Genomic DNA, 8,294 nt, shown 5'->3' with positions numbered 1-8,294 from the left:
TTTAAAATTTATTAATTTGAAAACATTGAATTCGAAATTAACGAATCTTAAAACTATTAAATTCAAATTTAAATCCAATTTATTTTAAATTTTTCATACACATTATTTCATAGTCTTAATAAAAAAACTATCAAGATTTGTATATTAAAGCATTGTTTGTGAAATTTGTTAAATATATTATAGTTTAAATTCAATAAAAATAAGTTGGCACGTAATAATATTAATATAAATATTAATTTTGTGTATAAAGTATGGTATTTAAATATTAAATTTAATTTTTATAAATTTAAATAAAGTATAATATAAAAATATATTAAATATATATAAATTCAAATCAAATGCTCAAACTTTAAACTCTAAAATATTACCTGAATTATATAGCCGTTACTTTTTTTTTCTAGAAAAGGTATTTCCCTCTAATAAATTGATCAAATTTATCATATATAAATTCCTAAATGTATACATATGTGCATATACATGAATTCTCGATTACTATTAATAATAATTTTTGTTTTTTGAAAAGACTAAAAAATATAATTTTAATATGTTAAAGAAAGCATTACACTGACGACAAAGAGAACAATCGGTTGCAAAAAATAATGAAAATTTTAGAAGATATTACATATTTGAAAACATATGGAGTCATACAAAAATTAAAATTATAAAAAAAAATATATGTTATTAAGACACTTTTTCTTAAAAATATTTTTAAAAATATAATTTTTTTAATAAAAAAAACATCATATTGAACTTTCAAACACTCAAATGAATAGTTATTAGTAGTATATTTTTTCAGTTGAGGATTTGAAGAAAATTATAATCAAATTACAATAAAATAAAAAATAAAAAACATGAATTTTATATTATAAAATTTGTGAATAAATAATAACTATTTCTTGTCTATTTTTTATTATTCCATCCAACATTGTCATGCTATATTTGCCGTCACGGAGTTTTTAAAAGTTTTAGATTCTAATTTGTTTTGTGATATTGATATTTTTTTTAATACAAATTATCAAATTCTTCTCTTATAATCACTTTTTTTACCTTCAAAAATATATAATTTTTTTTAGTTAAACATAAATTGCTTCAATAAAGATATATCACTCTAAGCTAGATAATACAAATAGAGTAAAACTTGATTTGTATTGAATGTCTCCAAAGATGCTAGAATATTGCAAAAAAGAGATATAAGATTTATTAAACAAAAACTTGATTAGAAAATCGAATTCAACATGGAGTTGTGCGGCATTTTATGTTTAAAAAGCATTTGAAATTGAAAGAGATGCTCCTAATTTAGTAACAAATTATAAACCCTTAAATAAGGCCCTAAGATGGATAGGATATCCAATCCCAAAATAAATCGGACCTTATTAAAAGAGTTTATAATGCAAAGATATTTTCAAAAATTTATATGAAATCAGGATTTTGGCAAATACAAATTGCTGAGAAAGACAAATACAAAACTGCTTTTACGACACCTTTTGGACAATATGAATGGAATGTTATTCCATTTAAAAAAATGCTCCAAGTGAATTTCAAAGCATAATAACTGAAATATTTAATCGCTATTCACAATTTATTATCATCTATATCGATGATGTATTAATATTTTTTGAAAATTTACACCAACATTTCAAACATCTCAAAATCTTATGAATATTATTAAGACTAATGGTTTAGTCATCTCGGAAAAAAAAATTCAATCTTATTTCAAACTAAAATTAGATTCCATGGCCACAACATTGAAAACGAAACAAATTATTGATTTTATAGACAAAATTTCATATGAAATTTGGGATAAAAAGCAATTACAAAGAGTTCAACGATGTTTAGATTATATCTCTGATTCCTATCAAAATCTCTAAAAAGATTGCAAATTTTTGTATGACATGATAAAAAAGAACCCTCCGTCATGGGGAAAAGTTCATATTGAAGTAGTAAGAAAAATAAAATACCATGTTAAGAAAATTTCCTAGTTGGCAATTTCTAATTCTAGTGCTTTTAAAATTGTAGAAATAAATGCCTTTGACTTAGGATATGGAGATATTCTAAAGCAAATTAAAGAAGGCAAAAAACAATTAATAAAATTTCATTATTCTGGGTGGAAAAAAACTCAACAATATTTACGTTATTCTACCATTAAAAAGGAAATTTTATCCATGGTTCTTTGTATTTCAAAATTTCAAGATGATCTACATAGTTAAAAGTTTTTACTTTGAGTAGATTGTCAATCAACAAAATATGTTTTAGAAAAATATATTAAGATTTTAGCCCACAAATAAGTTTTTGTAAGATGGCAAGCCCTATTGTCAATTTTGACTTTGAAATATTGCTCCTAGCAATTTATTCTAATCTTTTCTCTCCATGCCATTCCTCCCTGACAAAGTACCTTTTGAAAGTCATCCTTATATAAATAAATAGTATTTTCAAAATTATTTTGCTGTTGAAGAATCATTTTTTAAGGCAAATTTAGATACGAAGAAATTCGCAGACAAATTTATCAATGACAAATTTCATAAGATCTATGAAAATTCTAAGAAAATTCAATTGTTCTATGAATTCATTCTTGTTGATACCAAATCTCTTGATATCTTCAAACAAGTCGACAAGTCTGATCCGAAAAAAAAATGCTTTTTTAAAAATTTAAGATTAATAAAATTATTTCTCCCATCGGATGGGGAGATCCAGCAAAACTCAAGAAGTTTTCTCAAAATTGTGATCCTAACCATTTCAATTACTAGGATTATCGGGATGTTTGGTTTAAAGCAATTTTATATTATAAAAAAAACCTTTTCTTTCTCCTGGTTTATTTATTTTAATAAAAACTTCTCTCGCAGGGTTCCTATTTGGTTTCACTAATGGTGGGATAAATTTGGTCCTACCATTAAAATCTTCCCAACAAAGTTAAAATCCTTATACAATTTTTGAGCCAATAATCTCTCTCTTCCTGACCAAATGGATCAAATTTTTAGATCTATTCTTTTTCTTTAAATTTTTCAATCTTACATGGATTTGATGATGTAGTATAATTTTTTGAAAACACCGAGTTCTTTACTTCATAAGGCAATCACAGATCAAATGATGGAGCGGTATGCTATTTCAAGCATTGGTTCAAAGATAATCCAACCTTTTAAAAGTCACCCGAACTATCGGGACAATCTGAATTACTCCTCACAAAGTCCTAGTTGCAGGCAAAATTGGCTCAAGCCAAATCTCCAAAAGACAACAGGGCAATTCTTAGAACTATGGCTGACTACACCTCTTTAGAAGAATAATTAGCCATGACTTTGATTTTGCAGTCATACACCCTGAAATTTCCAAAGATTCCTTGAAGAGAAGCCTGAAGGCTTTTATGAGCGGGAAGTGACAAGGCATCAATATATTATATCATATATTATGTACCTACTAATAATATATGTATATTACATGCATACACCATATTGTATATATAATAGATATTATGTATTATTACATATTATGAATATATGTTATCTGCTATATGTATACTATATTAACTATATAGAGGTATATATCACATTATATGTTTGCTCTACCATATTGTATGTATATTAGATATTATTTATTATTTCATTTTATGTATACTAGATTATGTATACTATATTATGTATATAGTTATATATCACATTATATATATGCACTATTTCATGTTATGTATCCTATACACACACACACACACACATTATATATTATCTCCTATTTATGCATTATATGATATATCCTATATATATGCTATATCCTATATATATGCTACACAATATATACTATATATATGCTATATACTCTATATGTACATATATGTATTATATACCATATGTGTGTGTGTGTATATATATATTATTCTATGTTACATATGCTCTATTATATATATTATGTAAATATTATATACTATATATATACATATATGTATTATTTATATATATTACATCCTATCCATATACTATATAATATATGCTAGACATATACTGTATATTATGCATATATGAATATATACTATATCATACATACTATGTATGTAACGACCTGCTTAATAATTTTTTTTTTTTTTTTATATACTATGATTATCTACATGCTCTGATACCCTACTGAGAGAAGCTCGTCCATAAACCTAAGCAATAAGAAGCAGAAAATGAATAAACACATCCATATACGTTATGTACAATACCAGAGTGTTAGTATGTAATCTCTGAATACACATGTATCACTGTTCCCAAAATAACCTCAACTGGTGAGGGCAACACAAAAATGCTCTAAAAAATGATACTCACTCTGCTGACAAGGCACTACAGACGCCCCTCTATTTGCGAACCTGATCTGTTCGCCTACCTGGATCACCTGAAAAATATTTCAACACTGGGATGAGCCAACGCTCAGTAAGAAGAAATATGGTATTACTAGTGTGTGGCAAATAAGCTAATAATAATGTGCTAAATCTGATTCCATACAAACATGTATAATTGGATATGTTAAGTACAGTATCAGTAAGAAAATGCATCCCCTATCCATGTTGCTTAATATAATAGTATTGTAAATTATAACTCAAAATACTTCTAATGTACATAAGTAGGGTCCCCGAACCAGTAAATCCATATGTATGTAATAATAACTGAAATTGTTCCCTGTAACTATCTATGTCATGACATGCCCCTCACGATGAGATTGTGTGCCCCGTAGGCTGGATTTACCCTAGCTGGCCAACCAGGAATAAATCACTGAAATCCGTTAGTCGACCTACCCACCTCAACCCATATCTGGATGGGGAACCTAGCCTCTTCAAGGGCCTAGGTGGTCGACTTTACCACGTATATATGAATAGGTGGTTGTACTCGTAAAGTAACATAGTATTTGTAGCAACGGTACCGTGCTCTGTAGCTGCAAGTCCAACAGGGTATGATATCATATAATATATTTCAATACATAACTAACTGATTTACTGTAACGTCCCTCAATTTTTTAACATAAAATATTGCATAATAAATAAAATGGTCAACCCGAACCCGTGGGTAGCGGGGACACCTCTCAAACACAGCGAAAAACCTAGCAGCAGTAAATATAAAATCTCAAATATCCAATAATAAAACATAATACCAGAGCTTTCTATAACATCAAAATACTGTTATGATATACAACCTCCAAAAGTCAAAATAACACTAGGATTAAATAACAAAAACTCCCGATCTTAGTTCAATGCTTACCCTTCTAGTAGGGAAGCCCCAATCACTCAATGGCGGCTCTAGCCCACCGGTCTCACTGGATTTCCTGAAAATCATTTAATGTTCAGGGGTGAGACACTTCTCAGTAAGGGAAAATAAACTAAATATAGTTGTGTGGCAATATGAATATTTAATGCATTTATACGTATATAGTACATTTCATAAATCTATAAACATCATCATATCTTATTAGATAAACATATATTTTCACATCTGTTAATAAATCATAACATACATAAAATCATCTTTATAACTGTAGTACTGAAAACAAACTCAGGATGACTAGCTAGTTGGTGTCATGTATTACCCCCCATGACGGGTTGTGCAGCCCGAAGGCTGGACCCGACAATGGCTGGCCGACCACTGCCGAATCAAATATGTCTGTAAGTACGATGAGCCCGCCATACCCTGGTCCGGACTGCTAGGTGGACGTCCACACTCTACTGAAAGCCACATCGACTATCCATCTCTCATCCCCTCGTGGGATGGCTACCACTAATCTGACGTAAATATCTGATCTACACATATAGCTACGGTACCGAGCCCCTGAACTGAACTAAACTAACATCCTGGTGGTGATAACATATAATACATGATCATATATATAACATCATTACGGCCTCGTGCCCAAAATATAGTAATTACGGCCTCGCGCCGAAAACATAAATACGTGGCCTCGCGCCAATAACATAAATACGGCCTCGTGCCGATAACATAAATACGGCCTCGTACCGATAACATAAATACATGGCCTTGCACCAATAACATAAATACGGCCACGTGCCGATAACATAAATATATGGCCTCGCACCAAAAACATAAATACGGCCTTGTGCCGATAACATAAATATATGGCATCGCGCCAAAATTGTTTCAGGTATATATATTCTAAAAATACATCATTTATCACATAATCGTCAAAACCATCACAACATAACTCATATTTTCATAATACCTAAAATCATGCCTTGTTCGTAAAATCTTTCACATCATAATACATTTCACATAAAATAATATTCATGCCACACATATGCTGTTAAAAGTCATACTTGATATTCTAAAATCGTGAATTCCTTACATCTCATACATACATATATATTTTAATCATCATAGCAGTATTTTCCCAATCGTACATTTCATTCGTAATACACAATATAACATATGCTTTTCTGAAAATAAATTTACTCATAATCAATAATAATTTGTATGGAAAATTACTGCTTTAGTTTATTCCCTTACCTGCCTACTGAGAAATTCGTTAGGATTCAAAATTTCACGCCCTTGGCGCCCGAAATTTAACTCCTGCAATTTACATCTTTCTCCAGATTAATTAATCTATTTCTCCAAAATAATACTCTTCTAGCCTTCCTTAGGCTCAAAATACATCAAATTAACATTTAAACTATTATTTAACATCCCCACTTAATTTTCCAAATCTCGCCTGCGGGTCCCAAAATTGCACCCAGCGGCGCTCACCCGGGGCCTAAATTCTAGAAATCCTACTTCAGTCCCAAATGTTTAATATTTTAGTATTTCTAAATTAATGCTAATTAATTAAAAATAAGCCCCTTAATAATCGCCGCAGCCCAAATTTGGGATTTTGGCCGGACATCCCCACGAGAATTCCGTCCCACTAAACTTGTAGAGAATCATCCCTAGATTCTCGTGGTGGTGACCGTTCGTCAATTGGGCTTATATTTTGCAAGAAATTAAATAAAAAGGGGAAAATGGTTTACCCTAGGGAATACGCTTACACCGCTCCTAAAACCGATCTGCTCCGGTAGAAATGACAGTAGCGGGGAATGGAGTCCAGTAGTATTTTCGGATTTCCGATCGGGCTAAAATCCATCATGAAATCGAGGAGAGAGGGAGAGAGAACGTGAGGAGAGAGAGAGAGAGAGAGAGAGAGAGAGAGAGAGAGAGAGAGAGAGAGAGAGAGTTCAGAGAGTTGCAGAGAAAAGAAAAGAAAAGAAAAGAAGAAGAATACCGGGGGGGGCGTGAATCCTTACTGAAGAAGTCACTAAAGAAGCTTCAGGTGATTATATATATATATATATAATAATAATATATTTTATAAATAAAATAAAAATAAATTTTAATTAATTAAATTTTTTTCTTTTTCTTTTTAAAATCGTTCAATTAATTAATATTTTTTTTAATTAATTTTTTTTAATTTTTTTAATTTTTATTTTTATTTTTGGAATCATTATATTAATCTTTTATATCTCTTTTTAGGGTTTTTACATTCTCCCCTCCTTATAAAAATTTTCTCCTCGAAATTTTTCATTCCCCTGTTTCCCTTCTTTAGCGAAAACACTTTCAATTTTTATTGATTACCCTCACTTATAGCGGAGGAATACCGTGGTTACAACGAGAGCTCTAGGAGATTACAACAATTCAAAATTCTCCCAAAACCATTCACGTTTCAAAACTAAAAACTCTATCTATCTTACATTACACTATACAAATAAAACTACAACAATATTCCATTCACTTGACTGGCTAAACTCCACTGAATAAGTGCGGATATCTCTGGCGCATTTGATTCTCTAATTCCCAAGAAGCCTCCTCAATGGCATGGTTGCGCCACAGAACTTTTATCAGTGGAATCTTCTTCGTGCATAGCTCCTATTCCTTCCAATCAAGAATCTGCACTGGCACCTCCTCATAAGCTAAAGTATCGCCTAATTCCAATGCTTCATATCTAATCACATAGGAGGGGTCTGCAACGTATTTCCTCAGCATAGAAACGTGGAATACGTCATGGATCCTAGATAGGACCGGTGGTAATGCCAAACGATAGGGAACTGGACCCACTCTCTCAAGAACCTCGAATGGTCCAATATACCTAGGGCGCAGCTTACCCTTTCTCCCTAACCTCATAACACCCTTCAGCGGTGCCACCTTCAGGAACACGTGATCTCCTGTGTCAAACTCCAATTCTCGTCGACGAGTATCAGCATAACTCTTCTGCCGGCTCTGCGTTGTCCTAATCCTGTCTTTTATGAGTCTGACTTTATCCTGAGTCTGCTGTATCAGCTCTGGCCCCAATACCTGTCT

The sequence above is a fragment of the Malania oleifera genome, chromosome 7, assembly GCF_029873635.1.
Source record: "Malania oleifera isolate guangnan ecotype guangnan chromosome 7, ASM2987363v1, whole genome shotgun sequence".
NCBI lineage: Eukaryota > Viridiplantae > Streptophyta > Magnoliopsida > Santalales > Ximeniaceae > Malania > Malania oleifera.
Note: the sequence above shows the minus strand (reverse complement) of the source record.